The 27,179-nt window shown below is 32.1% G+C and overlaps 1 pseudogene; it reads left to right on the top strand.

Moving 5' to 3' along the window:
* Window positions 1-559: 559 nt before the first annotated feature.
* Window positions 560-7,796, top strand: LOC108341356 (sugar transport protein 1-like; annotated as a pseudogene).
* Window positions 7,797-27,179: the final 19,383 nt, after the last annotated feature.

Genomic DNA, 27,179 nt, shown 5'->3' with positions numbered 1-27,179 from the left:
TTAGTTTGATAATATATTATATATAACTAATTACTTTTGTTTCCTCTTAATAACAATTTTAAAATCATATTCATTAATCTATCTTTATCATTATCTAAATAGTATCTTTTTAATCTCATCTTTAATGTTCATATTTATTTTCTACTCTCCCTTTTATTTATAAAAATAATATAATTTAATCTCTCATTCTTATGATGAGAGAGGGGAATAATGATAAATTTGCATTAGATTACTTTTTATAATATTATAACGTAAAATATTTTTTTTATAATTTTGTATGATTATCAAAATTATCTTCAAATTCATCAATAACAAAATAGAAACAAGCATACAAAAATAAACGTAATCATAAGCAATCATAAGCCAATACTATAGCACTAGATAAAGATACTTTAAAAAATGCACTTAAAAAAGATAAGATATATAGATATATTGATCTTTATTTAGCTAAAAATTTAAACACTAGTATACCTTATATAAGCTCGTGACTTCTACAATTTTTACAATTAATAGTTGTTCCTTTCATCTCTCATTCTTATTTTCGTGAAAGCTTTTTAGAATGGCGGGTGGTTTCATTAAAAGTGGTTCTCCTTATAAGAACTATCCTGGAAAATTGACTTGGAGAGCTTTTACGACTTGTTTCGTAGCTGCATTTGGTGGATTAATATTTGGTTACGATCTTGGTATATCAGGTATGTTTAACAAATTTATCTATTTATCAATTCATTATTGTTTTGTCTATTACTTACACCAACATTTACAGGTGGTGTGACTTCTATGGATCCTTTCTTGAAGAAGTTCTTTCCAGGAGTATACCAAAAGGAGAACAACATAAAACATTCGGACAATCAGTACTGTAAATTCGACAATCAAATATTGACGTTATTCACATCATCTTTATATTTGGCTGCCCTAATTGCATCATTGTTTGCATCCAAAATCACTCGACTTTTTGGGAGGCGCCTTACCATGCTTGTTGGGGGTGTGCTATTTCTCATAGGCGCGGGATGTAATGCTTTTGCAGAAAATGTTTGGATGTCATTGTTGGTCGCATATTACTTGGTTTTGGAATTGGATGCGCCAATCAAGTAATATATCTGTGTATTTTTATATCTACTTTTATTCAGTTTTTGATAACTTATAATTATGTTGTGAATCATTACTTTATGTTATATTTATTAATTTTTCCTTGTTTACAGTCTGTTCCAATATATGTTTATAAAGTTGCTTTCTACAAATATAGAGGAGAACTGAACATGATGTTTCAATTGGCAATCACTGTTGGTATCTTTATAGCCAATGTTCTTAACTACATTTTTGCAAAGACGAAGAATGGAGAAGGGTGGCGGTACAACTTAGGTTTTGCAGCAGTACCTGCGGTCATGATTATATTCGATGCATTCTTTCTTCTAGATTCACCAAGTTCTTTGATCGAGCGTGGTCTTGATGAAAAGGTCAAAATGGAACTTATTAAGATTCGAGGAACTATAGATGTGGAGAAGGAGTTTGATGATCTTGTGGCAGCGAGTGAATCCTCTAAAACTGTGAAACACCCTTGGCTTTCTTTATTAAAGAGACAATATGGGCCTCAACTCACATTTGCCATAACTATTCCCTTCTTCTAGTAACTTATTGGCATGAATGTGATAATGTTTTATGCTCCTCTTTTGTTTAAAACCATCGGCTTTGGGGCCACTGCATCACTCATGTCTGCCATGATTACTAGGGGCTACAACGCAATTGCCACTCTTGTCACAATATTCACTGTTGACAAGTTTGGGAGGCGAACTCTTTTTTTGGAAGGAGGGATACAAATGTTTCTTTGTCAGGTAACCTCTTTTTATAACACTTTTACAAGGTTATTTTACTAGCATAACGTGATTAATTTGTTGCTTTGATTTGATTTGAAATAGATTTTGATAGCGGTAGCAATTGCATGCAAATTTGGATCGGAAGGAAACCCAGGAATGTTGCCAAAGTGGTATGCGATCATGGTTGTGTGTGGCATATGCGTGTACGTGGCAGAATTTGCTGTTATTATTTATTAATATAATATTGCAAAATATAATTTAACGTTGATACATTCCGCAAGTTTCGTGTGATGCGGTTGCCAACGTTAAATTTTTTAATGTGCAACGTTTAAATTGTTGCTGCATGGTCAAAGCCACTTTCGGAAGGCATAGGATTTTTCCCATTGGCGTTGGGCCTTAGGCCAATCTTTGTTGATTTCCCACTCTATAAATAGAGTGGCTTTCTTCATTCCAAATACGCAGATTTGCACTCTCTTCCCTTTCTCTCATTCTCTAATCTTTTTGTCTTCTTTTCTTCTAAAATTATTCTGGGTTTTTAATATTTCTCTTTAAAGATCCTTGCTAGTTCTGAGATCCTCAGAAATTTATGAGAAGTTCCTGTTGTATCCTGGGGGGCTTGTGCAATACACCGCGGATAAGTCCTTAAGGACAGTGATCTACACGCCTCAGGAAGTATTTTGATCGTGATTTTATTCTATTATTGTCAGCTTCTACAACAATCTTAAGGACTTATGGCTGACAACAACAACAACTCAATCCCGGAGAATCAAAATATTGTTTCCGGAACTCAGACGGTCTTCGCGAAACCTTTCTCGGATGTATAAAAAATTGAAGTCTTCTCTGGTCAGAATTTCCGGCGCTAGCAAAAACGCGTGTCAACCCTCTTAGACATGTATGGAGTCGCTTTTGCCCTTTCTTCTTCAAAACCCGACTCCACTCTCCCTCCAAATTCAAAACAAGTTGAAGACTGGGTTCATGCAAACAAGGTATGCCATCATACTTTACTTAGTGCAGTCTCTAACGATTTGTTCGATGTATATTGTTCCTATAAGGAAGCGAAAGAAATTTGGGATTCGTTGATTCTCAAATACACTGCTGAAGATATAGTCAGGCAAAGATCCATCATTGGGAATTACTATCGCTGGGAAATAGTTGAAGATAAAGACATAAAGTCGCAAATTAATGAGTACCATAAGCTACTCGAAGATATCAAAGCGGAGAACGTTCTTCTTCCAGATGAGTTTGTTTCAGAGCTTCTGATAGAGAAACTGCCGCCTTCCTGGACTGATTACAAGCAACAACTAAAACACAGGCATAAGAAAATGTCACTTTCAGAGCTGATCACTCACATAATTATTGAAGATACCAACTGGAAAGAATGTGCTGCTGTGAGGGCCAAAGCATTGTCTGCAAAAGCAAACATGGTAGAAGACAAACCTGCTCCAAAAAGGTACGAACACAAACTTGATCACAATAAGAAAAATAATTTTCGAAAATTTCGCCCCAACACATCTAACCCCACCTTTAAGAAGAAAGGAAATTGCTTCGTATGTAGGAAGCCGCGCCATCATGCACCGCAGTGTAGGCGCAGAGTAAGAAACGACAATCCTTCTAAGGCTAATATAGTCGAAGGAGATGACATTATTGCTGCGGTCGTTTCTCAAGTAAATCTGATGACAAATGTGAGCAAGTGGGTGGTAGACTCTAGTGCTACCAGGCATATCTGTGCAAACAAAAGTGTCTTTACCTCTTACATTAATGTAGGGGATGGAGAAGAACACGTCTACCTCGGTGATTCCAAGACCACTCTTGTTTTGGGAAAAGGGAAAGTTCTTCTCAAACTCACATCTGGAAAGACTCTGGCCTTGAGTGATGTTCTACATGTGCCATCAATCAGAGTTAATTTAATCTCTGTAGCACTACTGGGAAAAGTCGGGGTTAAAGTGTCATTCGAGTCTGACAAGATTGTAATGACAAAAAATAATGTTTTTTGTGGGGAATGGATATTGTGATCAAGGTCTCTTTGTACTTAACATTTCTGAAAATATTAATGAATCATCTTCTTCTACTTATATTATTGACTCATATGATATATGACATGCTAGATTAGGACATTTGAATTCTTCCTATGTTATGAAATTAAAACAACTAGGATTAATTAATATGCATGATAAACAAAGTAGTAAATGTGATATATGTGTAGAATCTAAAATAAAAAAGAAAACATGTTTCTCTGTAGAACGTCAAACTGAACTGTTAGGGTTAATTCATACTAGAGGAGGTAAAAACTATTTTGTGACCTTTATAGATGATTATTCTAGATACACCAAAGTATACTTAATCAAACACAAAGATGAAGCCTTTGATGTGTTTTTAACCTATAAAGCAGAAGTAGAAAATCAATTGAATAAGAAGATTAAAAGGATTATATCAGATAGAGGTGGTGAATATGTTTTGTTTAATGACTTTTATGTTAAAGAAGGTATCATCCATGAGGTAACTCCACCATATTCACCTGAGTCTAATGGAGTAGCTGAGAGAAAGAATAGAACTCTTAAGGAGATGATGAATGTTATGCTTATTAGTTCTAGTGCACCTGATAACCTTTGGGGAGAAGCCTTGCTTACTACGTGTTTTTTACAAAATAGAATACCTCATAAGAAAACTGGTAAAACTCCGTATAAGCTATGGAGAGGTTATCAACCTAACCTTAAATATTTAAGAGTGTGGGGGTGCCTAGCTAAGGTGATGTTACTCGATCCTAAGAAAAGGAAAATAGGCTCTAAAACCTCTGATTGTATGTTCTTAGGTTATGCTGAACATAGTGCTGCCTATAGGTTTCTAGTTCTTAAAAGTGATACACTTGAAAGAAATTCTATAATGGAGACGAAAAATGTTGAGTTTTTTGAACATGTTTTTCCTTTAAAGGTTAGTGAGACATCTCAACCTATAGAAAATAATAATAATAGTGATGCTTTGTATGAGGAATTAAGAAGAAGTAAAAGACAAAGGAAGAAAACTTCATTTGGTAATGATTTCTATACATATCTAGTTGATAATGATCCAAGTAACTTTGTAGAAGCCATTAGTGCTCCTGATGCAAAATAGTGGGATAAAGCCATTAAGACTGAAATTGAATCAATTCAGAAAAATAATATTTGTACCTTAGTAGATTTGCCTAAAGGAACAAAATCCATTGGTTGTAAGTGGATCTTTAAGAAAAAGTATCATCTTGATGGATCTATAGAGAAGTATAAGGCAAGATTAGTAGCAAAAGGTTTTACTCAAAAACCCAACATAGATTACTTTGATACTTTTGCCCCTGTGACTAGGATTTTCTCTATTCGAGTTCTGTTAGCCTTAGTAGCAATCCATAAGCTAGTGATACACCAAATGGATGTTAAAACTGCCCTTTTGAATGGTGATTTAGAGGAGGAAATTTATATGACTTAACCTGAAGGGTGTGTAGTACCTGGTCAAGAGAATAAAGTTTGTAAACTTTTGAAATCTTTGTATGGGTTGAAACAAGCACCAAAATAGTGGCATGAAAAACTAGATAATGTATTGCTATGTGATGGTTTTTCACCTAATGATGCTGATAAATGTGTGTACTCTAAATTTGAAAATGGTGATTGTGTCATTATATGTTTGTATGTGGATGACATGTTAATTTTTGGTACATGCAATGAGATTGTTACTAGAACTAAATTATTTCTAGGATCGAACTTTGAAATGAAAGACATGGGTGAAGCTAATGTAATTTTAGGTGTTAAAATCATAAGGAAGGGAGATAGTATATTACAATCCCAAGAACAATACATTGAGAAACTTCTTAAGAAGTTTGGGTATTATGATTTCAAACCCGTGAGTACCCATTATGATGCTAACTCTAAATTAATGAAATATAGAGGAGAATCATTATCTCAGCCTCAGTATGCCCAGATAATTGGGAGCTTACTACACTTGATGAGCTTTTCTAGACCTGATATTGTTTATGCAGTAGGTAGACTGAGTAGGTACACTCAATGTCCAAATCAAGAATATTGGGTGCACTTTCCAGGCGTATGAGATACTTAAGAGGTTCAATGGATTATGTCATTGGATATAGTGGATTTCCCACTGTACTAGAAGGGTATATTGATGCTAACTGGATCTCTGATTCAGATGAGACAAAATCCACTAGTGGTTATGTATTCACACTTGGGGGTGGTGCGATTACATGGAGATCAGCCAGACAAACTTTATTGCAAGATCAACAATGGAATCTGAGTTTGTCGCTCTTGAGATGGTTGGTAGTGAGGCTGAGTGGTTGAAAAACTTCTTAGCAAACATTCCACTAGGAATGAAACCAACCCCATCGGTGTCAATAAACTGTGATTGCCAATCAGCAATAGCTATAGCTAAAAATAAGAATTACAATGGAAAGAATAGACATATCCAATTGAGACACAATTTGGTAAAGCAGCTGCTAAAGAGTGGAACTATTTCCATTGACTATGTGAAGTCAGAACGGAATCTAGTAGATCCTCTGACAAAACCCTTGGGAAGAAATATGATCTTAGAAACATCGAGGGGAATGGGACTTAAGCCACTAGCAAACAAACAAGTGATGGTAACCCAACCTTTGTGATTGGAGATCCCATGAATAAGGTTCATATAGGTAAAAACAAGTCATTTGTTAGTTCTTATAGCACTAATTTGATTTCAAATGAAATATGTCCATTCCTATGGTGTGTGTGTGTGTGAAAGTGCTAGAGACTGCATAATTAAGAGGTTAAACTTTGTAATTAAACAAAGTTTTTAATGATCTTCATATCCCTTACGGGTGGTGTATGACTTGCAGCATACACTTGATGAAATCACCTATATGAGTGTCAAGTGGGGCCGCTTGCATGAGATCTTGGCATGATCTTTAGAGTAATCATGAATATCGGGCACGCGCATGGCCTAATAAGCGCATCGCAGCGATAACAGCAAGGATTGTGGGGATGTACTATGATTGATAAACCTCTAACACACTCAAGTATCTTTGGTTCATATAGCTTGCTATACCAACTATATTGTGTGTTAAGTTTCTTCATCTAGGACTGGTTCATATAGCTTGCTATACCAGCTCTGATGCATTACATCTTATAAAACCTAGGATTTTTCTCTTTCTTTCTTTCAAATCATTGTTTCTTATCTTTTACAATATGTGGGGGATTGTTATTATTTATTAATATAATATTGCAAAATATAATTTAACGTTGATACATTCCGTAAGTTTCGTGTGATGCGGTTGCCAACGTTAAATTTTTTAATGTGCAACGTTTAAATTGTTGCTGCATGGTCAAAGCCACTTCCGGAAGGCACGGGATTTTTCCCATTGGCGTTGGGCCTTAGGCCAATCTTTGTTGATTTCCCACTCTATAAATAGAGTGGCTTTCTTCATTCCAAATACGCATATTTGCACTCTCTTCCCTTTCTCTCATTCTCTAATCTTTTTGTCTTCTTTTCTTCTAAAATTATTCTGGGTTTTTAATATTTCTCTTTAAAGATCCTTGCTAGTTCTGAGATCCTCAGAAATTTATGAGAAGTTCCTGTTGTATCCTGGCGGGCTTGCGCAATACACCGCAGATAAGTCCTTAAGAACAGTGATCTACACGCCTCAAGAAGTATTTTGTTCGTGATTTTATTCTATTATTGTCAGCTTGTACAACATTTGCATGGTCTTGGGGTCCTTTAGGGTGGTTGGTTCCAAGTGAGATTTTCCTACTTGAAGTAAGTTCAGCTGCACAGAGTATCAATGTCTCAGTGAACATGATCTTTATTTTTCTCATTGCCCAAATTTTCACCACAATGCTTTGTCATTTGAAGTATGGATTGTTCATTTTCTTTGCATTTTTTGTCATCGTGATGAGTTTATTCATTTATTATCTTCAGCCTGAGACTAAGGGAGTTCCCAATGAAGAAATGCACGTCGTATGGCAAAGTCACCCTTGTTGAAAGAAGTTTGTCCCACCAATTGATGATGTGGAACGTATTAGTGAAGAGTGCTAGAAGAAATTTTTTAATATTAAAGCATTGTTAGTTTTTTTTATCTTATTTAGAATGTTGTTAGTCGGTTTTTGTTTTTCTTTTATTTTATTGATATTATAATAACTCTTCGGAAATATTTTTAAATTTGACTTCAATAAAAGTATTTTTTATTTTATGTTTTTTATGTTAATAGGGATAATCTAATTTGTGGTTTAAGAGAATTACAGTTTTGTAACCCACATTTAACTAAACTAAAATTTAGCGACATGGTTTGCTTTGTTTTGATAATAATAATTTCATGATATTAACAATATATATTATTTATAATATTAATTAGTAATAAATAAACACCATAGAAAATATTATTGATGTACACAATTTCCGTTAAAATAAAATTATCGCACAATTTGACCATATTATACATAAGATTGGTGTAAATTTTGGAAAAAGATATCTTTTACGACGAAATTTTTTTAAACAACCAAATAATAAGGGAAAAATAAATATTGAAGTGAAATATTTAACTAAAATGTGAAAGCAATAAGTTTTAAGATGATTATATGAAAAGTTGGGTACGAACTATCATTCAATCCTATTTTCTTTAGAATAAATTATATTTAAAATTTTTTAAACATAATTATTTAATAACTCTTTTTTAATACTAATGAGAAGACATGCAAATGTATGTGTCCACTTTTATCTTATGATAATAAAATTAAAATTGATGGATGGATCATAAATAATAAAAATATGTAAAATCTTTAGACTTTTATGTTTTTATTATTGTTTTAATAAAGGAAGTTAAGATTTTTATATATTTATTAATCAACTATTTGATTTCAGAGTGTGATTTATACCACGAAAGCAATGCATAGATTCATAGATTGATATTAAAGTACCGTGTCAAGAGAATCAGCTCCAAGTGCAGCAAATTTAGACTCGAGTACCAGTTGAATCCTCTAACAACACCAATTGCTTCTTGACTATGTCAAAAACCTAGAAGAAAAAAAAAAGCTAAGGATGAACTCTATTCTCCACAATCCAAAAATATTTTAATGCAAAAAATTAGTTCATCAATTTATAAATTACAAAAATATTTTTTATTAAATAATAAAATGTATTACATGTTGTTGTTTAATGTTTGTAAATTATTCTCTGTTCTTATAAGGTAAGATTCTACCTATTCGGAAAAACATTTTTCATACTTTAGTAACAACTAGACAAAAAAAATATCATCATAAATTTGATAAAATTTTGAATGTATTTTCAAAGTACACGAAAGGAAAGTGGTCACTCATGACCAAGGCAAACATACATCTAGAGCACACTACAAAATGTTTCAATCCAAAACTTTATAAAATTTATGCATAGATTTACAATATACACGTATTAATCAATTATAAAAAATAATTTTTCAAAATTATCTCATCGAACAATTCAAAATATAATAAAATAATTAAAATTTAATCATTTGTACTGAATTTCAAACAGAAACTAACATTCACTAATGAATATATCTATATTTAATTTAAAATTTATAAACTACCAAAAAAATTCTACGTTCAAAATAATTTAAGTAATTGACAAAACATACAGTAAACAAATAAATTATAAAATAACCATATCATATAATCAAGTCAAACTATTACTTATAAAACGCCCCGCTGTGTGGAAGAAAGGAACCCTGCACGCCGCTACTGTTGGAATATCGGTCGGCGAGGTGAGTTTGCTTCCTTAAGGAAAATTAGAATTGTATGGAGACGCAGGTTTTTATGGTTACATCCTCATGTTTGGAGGAGCTGCATGAAAAGTTGAATTTAGTTCATAGTTTGTGCTGTATTTTCAATTTCATTGTTTAGAAGTTTATTTAGGAACATAAATTTATTACTTTTATTTTTGGTAAAAGTAAAATACTTTTATTTAAATTAATCATTTATGATTAACTTAATAAATACTTTTTATGAATTTTTTTTAAATGAAAAACATATTACATGTTCTTAATTTTTTGTTTTCACCTGTCTATAAAATGAAAAACATATTATAATGATCACATTTTTATTTTGATGTTGTTCAATCTCAACTTTTATTATGTAATATATGGACCAAAGCTAAATAATAAAAAATTATATAAAATCATGAATTTTTCTTATACAAAATAATAGTATCAATTAACTAGTTATTTAATTTATTAACAACAACAATACGCAACTAATAATAAAACTAAAATACGCAGTATATTAAATTTGAAACTAAAATTATAAACAAGAAAAATCAAGTGAGTACAAAAAAAAAATATAGAAAATGTTTAATTGATTAAACTAATTGATGGAAAAGTTTTGAGCATATTGATCAGCTCAATAAAACTAAAAAATTTGAAGAAAATTTTCGGATTCCAATAAATTGAATACTGAATTCATAAGTAATAATAACAATACTATTAATATTTATATTTCATTAGTAATTAATAATTTAAATAACTATTGCAATAAATTATGAAATAAATATTTCAGCAAACTTTTCAATTCCCATTAAAAATAAAATATTCAAACATATGCATCATAATTACAAACATTGGTGCATTCGTTATTCAAATTGATCTAATCAATAAAAATAATAAGTTTGAAAAAAATTATCTTTTCCAATAGAACTGAATACTAAATTAACAAGTAATAATAAAAACATCGAAAATAATATTCATATTTATATCTCATTAGTCATTAATAATTTAAATAATTGTTAAATAAATTATGAAATAAAATTTTCAAAGTCTATGCATTATAAATTTCGAAATAAATTTTTCAAACTTTCAACAAAGTTTTCAATTTCCAATAAAATCTAGCACCGAGAAATATATGCATGATAATAGTAAAACGTATTGATGCATTTAGTATTCAAATTGACTTAGTCAATAAAAAAAATTGAAGATAACTTTCTCTTTCCAATAAAATTGAATACTGAATTAATATGTATATCTGTAATGTCTATTTTAATAATATTTAATTACTAAGGAAACATCAGTCAATATGAAAAAGATAAATAAAAGATAATATATATATATATATATATATTATAATAGTTATCTTAAATATATAAGACTAAAATTATATATAATAAAGATCTTATATTAATATTAGACCGAGTGAGAAGCTTAATAAAGTTTTTCCAAATGTGATCTAAACATGAATTAAATAGCCTAATTTTATACACTTTAGTCTTACTCTACACTAGATATAGTGTAACATCTTTATCTGTTCATATTATTAAAACATTATTAAAATGATCATTTTGAAAGATAAATAGACAAACAAACAAAGGGAAATGATAAATTAATGTACTAAAAATGCAATAATACAATATTTATAGAGATATTAACACAAATAACATTTATATCAACAAGTTTTAAGATATTCAATCACTCATGCAGTTTTTGACCATCTGGATACACGTATTGAAATCAGACTCTAAGAGTTATACACTTCTAGTGGTGGAACAACTCGTCCACCCAAGGTACCGCACACAAGGTTAGTCCGTCAACCATTTTTGGTGAAGGTAAAACATTTAGACTAGGACCTCTTGTACCTCTCATCACATGTCCCACCCTTCTCTACTTGAGATTGGATAATTATTAGAGCGTCAAGATAAATCCCAATACGAAATCCATAAATCAATATATACACTATATAAACCGCTACAAGAAACTTCTCCTATAAATTCCTTCCACAACATTCACCAAACATGGTCATAACCATGTTATTAATCAATGAAGCATCCTAATCCACATAAAACATATGTATAAACCATGGTAAAATTGCCTCAAACAAATCAGAACATTAGAAAACTCATAAAATACATATTAACGCTTAAAGGTGGTGTTCAACACAAGACCTCTAGCAAAAGAGAGTGTTCAACGATAGTCTTGGCACTTAGTGCCAAACCTTTCGCAAAAGATGACACTTAGCGACAGTCTTGGCACTCAACTCCATTCTTCTTGCAAAATGTCTTGCTCAGTGACACCATTTTCCCGCTCAACGACTTAAAATTAAATTATTCTAGACTTGTAGTGGAAAATGGCACTCACTATCACTGCTCAGGGCCAAAGCATTCACCAAAATGATCGCTCAGTAATGAAAGAAGGCACTCAGTGGTCTAGGGAAAAAATGGTTCCATACTTGGACAACCAAGTTTGGGTTCAACGCCATACTAGTATCAATCAGCGTCATACCAGATAACAACAAACTCTAAACTATTAGTTGAAGAAAAATGAACTTATTTAGATGATTAAATTGACATTCCCTACTTAGTGCTTTGTTCAAAAATAGTTTTCATTGTGAGAATGCATACCAACTTGCTCAAATGGTCAAATCCTAGGTTCTTCAATTCAATACCAATTCAAACAATTTCAAATAACACACAACCGTTTACACTAACAGATTTTTAACATGCGCAAACACCATTATCGACAATTGAATCAATTTAATACAACTGAAACGTGAAAACTTGGATTCTCAAAGCACTAATAACTATAAAACAAGGTAATTATCTTCCCTTACTTGAAAGATGACCAAATAGCTCAACAAGCCTAAAAATGCCTCCAAATGCACGTGAAACTCTATCTACTCTCTATTGTAGAAGCCAATCAGGTAGATATAAAGAACTTGCTTCAATGATTGCTCTGATTGTCTCTAATCTTCAAACAAATGAAAGGATGATTAGAAAGTTTAGTGAGAAGGTATATAGCTTTAGAGAAAAAAAGTTTACAAAGATGATGTGATTTAAGATAATAAAACTTATTTATAAAAATTTTATTTATACTTTAAACTTTTAATATTAAAATAATTTAATCTCAAAATAATTGTCTAAGCTCGTACAATAATAATATTATTATTGATAGTTAAATAGTAATTAATAATTAAAAACTTAATACAATACATTAAGAAATAAATAAATAATTTTGAAATATGTTTTCAATTTCCAATAAAATCAAACATTCAAATACATGTGTAATAATTTAATACGCATTGGTGCATCTATTATTTAAATTGATCGAGTCAAAAGTATAAATTCGATAAAACCTTTTTATTTCCAATAAAACTAATTATTGAATTTATAAGTACTAATATCAATATTAGTAATAGTATTATATTTGTAGTTAATTATTGATTAATAATTTAAAAATGTATTGTAATAAAATATTATCAGAGATATTAATAAGTGATAATAAAATATTGTATATGCTTTATATATATTAGACTTATAAACATAGGAAGAATAGTGTTTAGGGAGAGAATCTTAACAAAAATGATGGTCAGTCAAGGCATATCAGAGAAGGTTTCAAAGGGTAAAAGGAAGAAATGAAGAATAAGAGATAAAAAGAGCTAACATTTTTGTTTTCTTTCTTGCATTCTTGTTTTTATGTGTTTATATTGGGTTGAGTTAAACTATGGTTATTTTTTGTTTTATTATTATCATTTGAAGTTTAAAAGATATTTTTATTTGAAATATACGTTGAGATTTTGAGAATTGATAATTAATTTAGGGTGTGATTGTATGTGGAGGGCATTTGTAATGTTGAAGCTAGAGGACAAATGTTTCTAGATAGAACACTCTATTGGCTGGTGTTGAATAATTGGTTCTTAAGTGTTATGGTTAGAGAACAAATGTTTTTAGACTAAAAACTATTAAAAAGTTTAAAGAATAATTCTAATGTATTATTTCAAAGAATGAAGTATTATATATATACATACAAGGATCTTATAATTCTTCATCTAGTAAAGGAATGACAGGTGTACAAATCTTCACAAATTATAATAATATCTAAATTATAACTAACACAATATTTGATTGCATAATATCTGTTAATAGAATATTTGGCATATCTTAACACCGCATTCAAGTTGGTGTGTGGATGGATACCACACATTCCCAACTTGAATAGAGACTCATTACACAATCTTCTTGACACTCATTTGGTGAGAACATCAACCAACTACAATTATGATCTTACAAAAGGAAAGAAAATTGTTGCAGCTTCAAGCTTCTCTTTGATGAAATGTCTATCAATCTCTACATGCTTTGTTATATCATGTTGCACAAGATTGTGAGCAATTTCTATAGCCAAAGTATTGTCACAGTACAAACTCAGCTTCATTTGCTTTAAAGCCCAAATTTGATAGCACATTTTTAATCCACAAAAGTTCAGATACACCTAGTGCCATGCCTCTGAATTTTGCTTCAGCACCAGATCTTGCTACTACAGGTTGTTTTTTACTCCTCCAAGTTACAAGATTCCCTCCTACAAAAGTAAAGTATCCAAAGGTAGATCTTCTATCATCTTTTGAGCCTGCCCAATCTGCATCAGTGTACATTTCTACCTTTAAGTTTCCATGATTTAAGAACAAAATTTCTTTTTCAGGAGCGGACTTCAAATATCTCAAAATCCTCTCAACAACATCCATATGAAGCTTTCGTGGGTCATGCATAAATTAACTAATAACATTCACTACATAGGTGATATTTGGACATGTATGACACAAATAAATTATTTTTCCTACTAGTCTTGGTATCTTCCTCTATCTATGCTTGCTGAATTTGAGCATTGAAAGAGTTTATGATTTTGTTCAATCTGTGTATCAACTGGTTTACTCCCAAACAACCTAGTTTCTGATAGTAAGTTAATAGTATATTTTCTTTGGCATAGGAAAATACGATGTTTTGATCTAGCTACTTCAGTACCCAAAAAATATTTGAGGTTTCCAAGTTGTTTCATCTCAAATTCAGATGCAAGGTATTGATGTAAACTGGAAATCTCATCTTGGTCATTTGTTGTAACAATCATGTCATACATATATAATCAAAGCTGTAATTTTTTCTTTTCCTCTCTTAAAAAATAGGGTATGATCAGAGTTACTTGCTCTATAGCCAAAAGCCTTCATAGACTTGGTAAACCTTCCAAACCATGCTCTTGGGGATTTTTTTAATCCATATAGAGCCTTCTATAATTTGAAAAGTTTCATGCCAATTGAATCTATCGTGCCTGGTGGAGAATCCATATAAATTTCTTTTGAAATTTCTCCATGTAGGAAAACATTTTTCACATCAAATTGTAGAAAAGGCCAATCTTGGTTTACTGCTAGCGACAAAAGTATTCTCACAGTGTTGAGCTTGACTATCGGTGTGAATGTTTCTCGGTAATTTACACTATAAGACTAAGTGTAACCTTTAGCCACAAGTCGTGCTTTATACTCTCAATAGTTCTATATGCTTTATGCTTAATTGTAAATACCCATTTGCAGCCCACAATTTTCTTCCCTCTTAGTAAAGACACAAGATCCCAAGTGTTATTCTTTTCTAAAGCTGCCATCTCCTTAACCATTGCTTTGGTCCATCTAGGATCTACCAAAGCTTCATGTATATTACTAGGAATAAGAATTAAAGATTATTGAGATACAAATGATGCATATGACTGGGATAACCTATGAGATGACACATATTTACTAATGGGATATTTAACTTAGGGTTGGAGGTCTGGTTCATATTTAGCTAGAGGTTGATCACGGTTAGAACAAGGTGGAAGATTATATTGAACAGTAGTAGACTCAGTGTTTTGTGTGTTGTGGTCTCACGTAGACAAGAATCAATTTCATGATCAAATTCATCTAAATTAGTATTATCAGAGATAGGATCAGAAGGTACATCTGAAGAGTCAAGTTGAACCTGTGGAGAAGATTGAGCCAATTGGTTATGATCAGAAGACATTGTATTATCCAGAAAAGAAGTGTTCATATTTAGGATTGGCTCACTAAGTGCAGAATGATCCTCACGCGATAATTTATCTTCACAATATAATTCTATATTTGAGATAGCAAACATACTAACATCATGATTATGCACTTCACTTTCATTGCCTCCCTAAAGTGGAGAATCCAAATAAAAAATTCATGCTCATTAAATGTCATATCCATAGAGATATAAAATTTCTTTGATGGTGGATGGTAAGCATGACACTAGTGCAAAAACAACGTATAACGTCACGCGTTTAACGTCGAACCACTAAATAGCCAACGTTAAAAATGACCGGTGACATTTTTTAAAATAAATGCAATTATTAAACGTCGTTTATAATTGTAATTCGACGTAAAAGGATATAAAACGTCGAATGTCGTAGCGTTAGACGTTAAAATGTTAGTGAATTCAATAAAAATTTGAGCGGGAGATTGAAAATTCATTCACTTTATCTTAGCGCGCGAAACCCTCTTCTCTTCTCAAACTTTTCTCGAACGGAGTTTGATGACCATCACAGGTAATCTTTCTTTCATTTGATACAAATGCATGTTAATTAACTACTTTATGTATGATTTTCGTTTGTTTTAACCGATTATTTTCGTGTTCTTGTCCTTCATATATGCATTCTGCTTTCTCTCTCATGGGTGACGACACTTTATTCTGATGAACCCACCTTTTGAAGGTTAGTTTTCGTTTTCGTTTTGAAGAACTTATTTGTTGAACTTGTTTGTTGCTTTTTTTTGAACTTGTTTATGGTTGTTGTTTGGTTGAACTTGTTTGTCGTTGTTGTTTTGTTGAACTTGTTTAATGTTGTTTGATTGAACTTGTTTGTTGTTGATCAAAGTTCATGCTTTATAAAATACTAAAAACTTGAAATTCGTTGTTTTTCTGCTTTTTAGATCTCGTAAAGTTGTTAAAAAAGATCACAATTAATTAAAAAAAATAAAAAAAATTGATTAACATCGAATATTGACAAAATTCGACGTTAAGTTAACGTCGTATATTGACAAAATTCGACATTAAGTTAACGTCGTATATTGACAAAATTCGACGTTAATTTAACGTCGAATTTTTTAAAATTCGGTGTCAATTTAACGTCTCCTGTATGACATCGTTCGCGAATTCGCCGTTAAAATCCCAAAATATTCGACATTGTACGCGATTTTTGTACTAGTGTCATAACCTTTTTTATTTGATCCATACCCAACAAAAACATATTTGATCGCTCGTTCTTCAAGCTTTGTACGTTGATGTGGGTGTAAGTGAACATATATAACACATCCAAAAATATGAGGTGGTAAATAAGTTATGGGAAGAAGGATACAATGATTAGACAACACATCGAAAGGCCTTTGAAAGTTAAGCACACAAGTAGGGGTTCAATTAATTAAATAAACAGTAGAGCTCACAACCTCACCCCATAAATGAGATGGGACATTACCATTTATCAAAAGTGATCTTGTCACCTTTAATATAAGTTTATTTTTCCTCTCAGCCACTCCATTTTGTTATGGTGAATAAGGACATGATTCAAGATTCCTTTAGAGTTCATGAACTCTATTAATTCAGTCTTAAAATATTCTCCTCCATTTTCTAATCGAATGACCTTTATAGATGTGTTAAATTATGTAACGGTCATATGATAGAAGGAACAAACCACATCATACATATCACTTTTATGTTTAAGAAAAAATAGCTACGTTACCCTAGTACAATCATCAATCAAACTAATAAACCATTTTGTTCCATTATGTGTAGGTTGTGGGGCAGGGCCCTAAACATTAGTGTGAATTAGTGAAAAATGAAAATTTGTTTTTTTATTGCTTAAAGGAAACACAACACGGTGATTTTTTTCCATAACACAAGTTTCACAAAAAAATCAGAAGTACTGCATATATGAAATAATGATGGAAATATTTTTTTTAAATAACCAAAAGAGGGATGTCCTAACCGTCTATGCCATAACCAAATTTCCTTTTTATTTTTATCTTGTATGTGATCATTCGTAAGACAAGCCAACCCTCTTTTATGGGTTTGTTGTGAGACATTTTCAAGATTAAGGATAGAGTTAGACTTTGTGAAACCTAACTTGGTCACAAATCCGGCAGCAGTAGAAATATAACTCTTGGATTGCGGAAGTTTCAGAATCATGTTTCTCTTATTGATTTTTATCAGAAGGAGCCATCAAAAATATTCAATGAGAAAAGGAAGCATTGCTTCCTATATTGTGGAGGATATCAGTGTTTGACTCTTGATACCATATTAAAAGGTTTAAAGAATAACTCTGATGTATTATTTCAAAGAGTAGAATACCATATATATATACATACAAGGTTCCTATAATTCTTCATCCATTAAAAGAATGACGGGTACACAAATCTGCACAAATTATAATAATATCTAAATTATAACTAACACAATATTTGATTGTCTAATATTCGTTAATAGAATATTTGACATCTTAAAAAAAAAACTCTATGAAATGATGCTAGCTTGTAAGGGCTTTGGAGTGTTGAAGTTAGAGAACGAATGTGTTTGGACAGAGAATTTTATTGATCGGTATTTGATACTTGACTATTGATTTTTTATATTAGAGGACAAATGCCTTTGGATTGAGAACTTTTTGAGTCAATGCGTTGTCGTGATTTGTTATGAAAAGTTATATATATATATATATATATATATATATATATATATATATATATATATATATTTTAAGGAAAAAAGTCTTAGATTTTAAACATTAAATGAGTTTATTTTCAAAATTGAGATTTTTCTTAGCGATGTTAGTTCATCCTTCTATTTTATTGTTGTGATTTTTTTCTTATGGTGATTGTTAGGGATGTTTGTTTGTGTATTAACTTTTAATTGTGAATTATGTTTATGGTGTATGCTAACGATATTGGAAGTCGGGGTGATGGATGGTGGGAAAAAATATGTTGTGGCGGATGTGATGCACTTGGAGTTTTGTTTGTTACCGACTGATCTCCTTCTCGGCTGGGAATTCGCAATGAGGTTTGACCAAGTCTTATTTTCTTCTTCTGACTAAGAGCTTGACTAAGAGCAAGTAAACCTTTTTGACCTCGCTCCATTTATGCGAACAATATTGAGTTTCTCGATGGATGAAGCATGACTGTAAAGCATTAACACTGCTTAACGGAATGATAAAAATAATGAAAGAGACACATACAAGAGCAACACAATGTACCTAGATGATATGTTTATTAGTTATTTTACATTTTCCATCCTTTTTGGCCCTTTTGGTTGGTTAAAGGTGTTCTTCACTACTATTTTTTGCGTTATTACGTTTCCTTGGTTAAAGGTGTTCTTCTACCACCTACTATTGCATGTCTCTAAACTTCTCCATCAACTTAAGTTCGCTAACCATCATATAAGAGACATGCATTTTCTTTCTACTTAACGCATCAACAACCACAATAGCTTTCCCTGGATGCTATAAGAGCTCAAAATCATAATCTTTTAAAACTTTCTAACCATCATATCTGCCTCATATATAGCTCCTTTTGGTAAAAAAAAAAGTACCTTAAACTTTTGTGATCACTAAAGACCTAAAACTTAGCATCGTACAATTGTGTCTCCAAATTTTCAAAGCGAATACTACAACTACGCACTCCATATCATGAGTGAGGTAATTCTTCTCATGAATCTTTAATTTCCTTGAATCATATGCCACAACTATTTTTTCTTGCATAAGCACACAACCTAAGCCATGATATGACACATCACAAAAGACTTCAAAAGATCTTCTTGTGTCCGGAATCACCAACACTGGTGTGCTACTCAATCTTTTCTTCAACTCCAAAAAAATTTCCTCACATTTATCTGTCCATGCTAAAGGCTAATCTTTTCGGTCAACTACATTAAAGGCGCCACTAACTTGCAAAATCATTCAATGAACCTTCTGTATTAACCAACAAAACCTATGAAGCTTCTTATCTTAGTCACTGATTCTAGACACTCCCACTCCAACACTATATTCACCTTTGCTAGGTCTACTGATATACCTTGGGCTGATATACCATGTCATAAAAACTGCACTTCTTTCATCTAGAATTCCCATTTAGACAACTTAGCATACAACTATTTCTCCCTCAAGACCACTAACACTATCCTCAGATGCTTGCTAACACTCCGACAAGTGTACCGAATCGTATCAAGTAATAATAAATGGTAAGACCAAGTATCGTTTCCCAAGAGACTCACAGCCTAGACATTCATGTGAGTTCTTGATTAATTAAGACTTATAAACAAGATCATAGTGTTTATAATGCAGAAAATAAATATGAATGCAAGTGTTGATCAATTGACTTGAAGAATGCACAGGTGATTGGTGTATAAAATATGGAAAGATTATGTTGTTGGGGTTTCCGACTTATCCTATCCACTCTCATGTATTTATGAGTTCATTTTCTTCATTAATGTGAATACCACTTTCTAATTTACCTTAAACTCGATGTTGTTAACCCTCGGCAAGTCTACCGAATCGTATCAAGTAATAATAAAATGGTAAGACCAAGTATCGTTTCCTAAAGGACTCACGGCCTACACAGTTATGTGATTTGTTGATTATCTTAGACTTGTAACCGAAAATATTGTTGTTGAACTATGAAAAATAAACATGAATGCAAAGTTTTGATCAATGGACTTGAAAGATGCAAAAATGGTTGATGTATAATATGAATGATTATGTTGTTGGGGTTTCCGATTCATCCTATCCACTCTCATGTATTCAAGAATTCATCTTTCTTCATTAATGTTAATGCCACTTTCTAATTTACCTTAAACTCGATGTCTCGATGAAGAAAGCCTACTCGTAATCACTAGTTTACAATGTCTTGTCTCCTTAGCAATTATTCATGCATTACATTCGCACAGAAGCTTAATGGCAACCAATCCTCCTATCCCTATGTCTAGGCAATATTGCTCTTGGGAGAATTTCTTCAGTTCTAGATGTACTTATATGTGTCCATACAAATAACATCAATGATCATGCAATTGAATGAGTTAAACAAAGCATGCATAGAGTATAGAAGAAAAACCCTAACAATTAATGAAAGAAAGCATATAGATTAAAGAACCAACTCAATACATGAGAGTTTTAAAGGATTACATCGGTTCCCCAACAACAATGAAGGTTTAGTTCACCATGGACATGGTGAAACTAGATGAAAAACAATGAAAGAATGAAACAAGGAAGCTCCTTTCTTCAAATTCTAGGGTTCTATCTTTAATTCTTTCATTGTTTTTCATCTAGTTTCACCATGTCTATGGTGAACTAAACCTCAATTATTGTTGGGGAACCGATGTAATCCTTTGAAACTCTCATGTATTGAATTGATTCTTGATTTTATATGCTTTACTTCATTAATTGTTAGGGTTTTTCCTCTTTACTCTATGCATGCTTTGTTTAACTCATTCAATTGCATGATCATTGATGTTATCTATATGGACACATATAGGTAAATTTAGAACTGGGGAAATTCTTCCGGAAGCAATATTACCTAGACATAGGAATAGGAGGATCGGTTGTCTTTAAGCTTCTGTGCGAATGTAATGCATGAATAATTGCTAGGGAGACAAGACATTGTAAACTAGTGATTAGGAGTAGGCTTTCTTCACCGAGACATCGAATTTAAGGTAAATTAGAAAGTGGCATTAACATTAATGAAGAAAGATGAATTCTTAAATACATGAGAGTGGATAGGATGAGTCGGAAACCCCAACAACATAATCATTCATATTTTACATCAATCACTTTTGCATCTTTCAATCCAATTGATCAACACATGCATTCATATTTACTTTTCAGTATTTGCATATAAACCTAAACGATTTTGTTTACAAGTCTAATTTAATCAAGAAATCACATAACTGTTTAGGCCGTGAGTCCTTTGGGAAACAATACTTGGTCTTACCATTTTATTATTACTTGATACGATTCGGTACACTTGCCGAGTGTTAACAAGCACTTAACTGACGCTCAACGGTGGCGCTGAGGCGTGAAACAATAGTTGCAGCACCAGACTGGCGCTCAACGGTGGTGCCCAAGGGTGGCGCCCAAGCGTGAAACAGTGATTACACTTCTAAATAACAGTTTTTCAACTGTTATCAGATGTCTCGTGAAGAAAGCCTACTCCTAATTACTAGATCATAATGTCTTGTATCCCCAGCAATTAATTATGCATTACATTCGCACAGAAGCTTAACGACAACCAACCCTCCTATTATGTCTAGGTAATATTGCTTTTGGAAGAATTTCCCAAGTTCTAGATTTCCCCATATGTGTCCATATCGAAAAAATCAATAATCATGCAATTGAATGAGTTAAACAAAGCATGCATGAAATACCCTAACAATTAATGAAGTAAAGCATTTATAATATAAATCAATTCAATACATGAGAGTTTCAAAGGATTACATCGTTTCCCCAACAGCAGTGGAGGTTTAGTTCAACATAAACATGGTGAAACTAGATGAAAATAATGAAAGATAAAACCCTAAAAGTTGAAGATCGGAGCTTTCGCATCCAAAATTCGCCTCCGAGGGATGAAAAGAGTGTCTCTGCGCCTCCTTCTGTCCAAAGATATGAACCCTAAGTCGTCCAAAACCTTAAATAGAGTGTAGAAAAAGTCTAAGCCCATGAGACTAGCGTTCAGCGCCCCACTTATGGCGCTCAACGGTAGTACATGCACTCAACTGACGCTCAGTGGTGGCGCTCAGGCGTGAAACAGTGGTTGCAGCAGTAGACTGGCGCTCCACGGTGGTGCCGAGGCGTGAAACAGTGATTACACCTCTAAATTGGCGCTCAGTGCCCCAAAATGACGTTCAACACTATCTGCGATTCTTCTATGTGCTACTTTTCCCACCTTTCTTGACTCCAACTCCTTGCTACTTCAACTTCTTCCTCCAATACATCTTAATTCCTGTCAAAACAAGGAAAACCAAGTATAAAACCAATAATACCACCTTCAACTCTCTTATTCTCACAGCTTAAGCAAAAACATGATTTCAAGCAAGTTTCTAAGTCATAAAGGGTGTTTTTAATATCAAAATTAAGTATAAAAATAACGGTATTTCAACCGTTATCAATGCTCCTGATGCTCTTCATAAGATCTAGAGTGGATAAGTGGATCGTCTATAAAGACCACCACAAACATATTGTAAGAAAAAATATGGCTAGTTTCTCTTACCAAGAGGGAGGGGGGTAAATTTGTAACTAATCAAAACTCTTTCGTTTTAAATCTTTATGGAAAATTAAGATGATCTTTAAATATGTACAACACAATTATGAATAATAAAGCAGTAGAGAGATAGAGAAATAAAACAAACACAATCTTTTTATCCTGGTTCCACTATAAAGATTTTAGTTTTTACAACAAGGATTTACAGAGAACACTTCTCAAATGTAAAATACCTCTCTAACTAAACCAATCTAATATAGCAAATACAACTTGTAGAAGAACAACCCTCTTAACTGTAGCAACCCTTTGAGACCCTTCTCAAAGTACCAAGAACCTCACGTTCTTCTTTCTGGCCCGTGCGTAGGTAAACAACAATCCTCTTGATTGTAAAAATGAAGTTTGATCAAAACAAAAAACATCTGAGTAGTGCAGAATTTGATCAACCAACGAGTGCTTCAATTTGTTCTTCAAGAATCCTTTAAACGTATCACTTTCTTTGAATCTTGATTCTTGGAGCAATTCTATGCACCTTCAAAATCTCTCTAAAACTCTTTGATATCATATATGAAAGTTCTAAATGATCAAAGTGTTAAAAGTTTTTAATACAGAGCACAATGCGTCATTATATAATTTTTCTCATATCAGACACATTTTAATCAATTAGTAAGTAATGTAATCGGTTACACTATTGACAATTGTAACATAATTACAATTAAAACAGTTCTAATTGATTATGCATTTAATGTAATCAATTGTTAATAAATGGTAGACAAAATATTTAAAAATATGACCGTTATCACTGTTATGACTTAGCTTGAAAACAATTTTCAAAGAATAACAAACTTAAATGATTACATAAATAGGGTAATCGATTAAGGTATACACTTAAACAAATTTTGAAAACCTTTTCACCTCAACACTCATCAAAGCACATTTCAAAAAGATGTTTGCAAAGACATGAGTTTTATTCGAGTAATGCACTTAATGTAATCGGTTAAAACTTGTTGTTTTGCCACAGTTTTTAAACATAAGCTATCTGATGAACTTAATTGATTACAACATCACTGTAATCAATTATTTCATACAAAGTTACTTTGTGCTTGTGGTTTTATCACTTAAAAACATGAGTATGCATACAGTAGATATAAACACAATTATGATCATAGAAGTATGCAGACCAATCAATATATCATCATATGTATTAATCATAAAGAAACATTTACTCAACAACATATGTATCAATTCATAAAGAATCATAAAGAAACATTTATGTGTTGTCATGAAAACATATATGTGTTGTCATCATCAATGAGTTATCATCATCAAGAACCAAACACATCAACAACATATGTATTTAACACTTATATTGCTCCCCTATCAACACTTATCTAAAAAGGGCTTAAAGATGTTGTTCGTATAATGCATGAACAAGGCATGAGCATTAGTCATACCAAATGACATAACCACATACTCATAATGCCTATATCGACATCTAAAAGTGGTTTTTTGTACATCTTCAGATTTGACCAATATTTGATGATACCACGATCTCAAATCAATTTTAGAAAATACCACTACCTCATGCAAATGGTCCATTAAATCATCTATCTGCGACAAATGATATTTATTCTTAATGTTCAACTTATTTAACTGTGTGTAGTCCACACATAACCACGAAGTACCATCCTTTTTCTTCACCAATAAAATTAGGGCTCCCAAGGCGACACACTAAGACGAATAAACTATTTTTCCAACAACTCCTCTATCTGCTTCTTTAACTCAGTTAGCTTAGCTGGAGCCATACGATAATGGGCTATTAATATTCATCCCGCTATAGGCACCAAATCAATTGATAACTCCACCTCTCTCTTAGGAGGAAAACCAAACACCTTATTAGGAAAGACATAAGCAAACTCCTTCACAATGAGAATCTTATGTTCTTTTCACCTTCCTCCACCACCAAATGAGTTAAGATGACAAATCATAAAGTCCCTTCCTTAACCTCCTTAATAATCTAACGTGAAGACTCCAATTTAACTTCTTATGGACTTGGAAACAACAACTTCTTCTGGTAGCAATCAATAAGAATATGATTGGCAGATAACCAATCAATCTTGTTAGAATTAATGAACCTTGTTTATCAACACCAAGAGGGGGGGGGGGGGGAGGTGAATTGGTGTTTTATAAAAACGTGCACGTTTTAAATCTTTTTCGCAAATTAGAATGATCTTGAAATCTTTCTTGTGCAGTAAGCAAAGTATATATGCAATGAAAAATGTAAAGAGATAAGGAGAGAAGATCAAACACAGTTTTTATCCTAGTTCAGCCTCAATGTCTACATCTAGTCACCCTCCCAATCAACCTTAGATTGAAAAGTATTTTACTATAATGATCAGAGTATTAAAACCAAGGCTTTACAGAGTGCACTCAAATGTAAACACTTTACAAACTCTTAATAAAATATAGAACAAAATACACCTGCAAACACATAACCCCTTGTCCCTGTTGTAGAAACCCTTTGAGAATCCCCTCTCAAAGTCAAGAGCTCCTCACTCTTCTTCCTAATGTGCATGTCCAGGGAAACAACAAATCAAAGATTGCAAAATCTTCTCCTGATCAAACCAGATGCACCTTCAGTCATGCTAATGTGATCAGCCAATACAGTCCAGTTAAATGCCTCTAAAGAATGCCTCAAGATTCTTCAAATTCTTCGCATTCTTGATTCTTGGAGCGTTTGTTCAAGTTGTAACACTTTCCTTACAAAGAATATCATATATGAAAATTTTCAATTGATCAAAAGTTACAGAAATGCAAACAATGCGTCAATATATAGTTTTTATCAATTCTAACGCAAAACAATTGATTACGTTACTTATGTAATCGGTTACATTAAAACATATGTAACAACATTACAACAAACTCAGCTGTTAATTGAATGCTCAATTAATGTAATCGATTTGCATTTAATGTTAGTCAAACATATTTTAAAAATATGACGGTTAAAGTATTTTGACTAAGCTGAAAATAGTTTTCAAAAGAATAACTGACTTAATTGAATACACAAAATATGTAATGGATTAAGCTTAACACTTAAAAGAATTTTGAGAACTTTTTTTTTTCTCAAAAACTTATCATAACACATTTAAAAATGATATATGCAAACACACGAGTTTTAATCAATTTAACAACTAATGTAATCGATTCAAACTAGTTGTTTTGCCATAGTTCAAAACATAAGTTGTCTGATGACCTTAATTGATTACTAACACTGTAATAGATTATGTCATGCAGATATGCTTTTGTGCATGTGATCACCATTACACAAAAACATATAGTGTTCATACACAGATATAATCACATCATAAACACATCAATATGATTAACCAACATAGTATGTCCAACATATGCATTTATCACAGTAAGGTGCGTATAACACAGTAAGCATGCACAAATTCACATATGTATAACACAACACAGAAACATTTTTCTGTTGTGACATTACAACATTCATGTGTTGTTTCTATTATTGTGTTGTCATCATAAAAAAGAACATAACAGGGATTGAGTTCAACTATCACATTTGCTCCTCCTATCAACAATATCCCCTTTTTTTGATGATGCACAACCACGATTTTAAAACAACCATGATGTACAATACACAATCAAAAATTGTTTCATACAGTTTCAAACACAGACATATAGATACATATATGTCATAGTCATTCAATTATCTTATTCAATTTCAAATATTTTTCCCCCTTTAGGCATTAGCAAAAAAGGATTTATAGCACAAAGTAATTGAAACACAGAGATATTGAATCATACAAAGATGCATCAGCATATGTAAACAGAAAAATATGATGCTCCCTCTATCAACAATATTCACATGATATTAGTTTCTTCCCCTTTTTTAACATGTGAATGTCATGTAACAGAATACAAAACTCCCCCTATCAATATGCATATCATATTTCAATATTAGAGTTGCATGATAGAGATATAACAGAATATGTATCATTCAAATATTTTGAAGCAGTGTATCAAAAGTATATCACAAATATTAGAGAATTTTAGATACATCTTGAAACAAAATAACCTAGTGTTATCATTCATAAACTCATGACAGATTCACAGCAGATTTTTAACAATGAGATTTATGATGAATTTGCACATAAAAGATCATAAAGAATAGTTCATAGTAAATGATTCAGTAGTTAGAAACTTCAAACCACATTTTGCGAATAACAATTGATTATGACTTTTAAGATACGACCTTCTACTACCACAAAACATCTAGCACGTACCGTTAGATGTCTTCACCAAACCCAAAGGTTGGGTAGATACCAACAAATCATACCTCAACTCT

Source organism: Vigna angularis, chromosome 6 (assembly GCF_016808095.1).
Source record: "Vigna angularis cultivar LongXiaoDou No.4 chromosome 6, ASM1680809v1, whole genome shotgun sequence".
Taxonomy (NCBI): domain Eukaryota; kingdom Viridiplantae; phylum Streptophyta; class Magnoliopsida; order Fabales; family Fabaceae; genus Vigna; species Vigna angularis.
The sequence above is the reverse complement of the archived record's forward strand: the minus strand, read 5'-3'. Positions and strand labels throughout refer to the sequence as shown.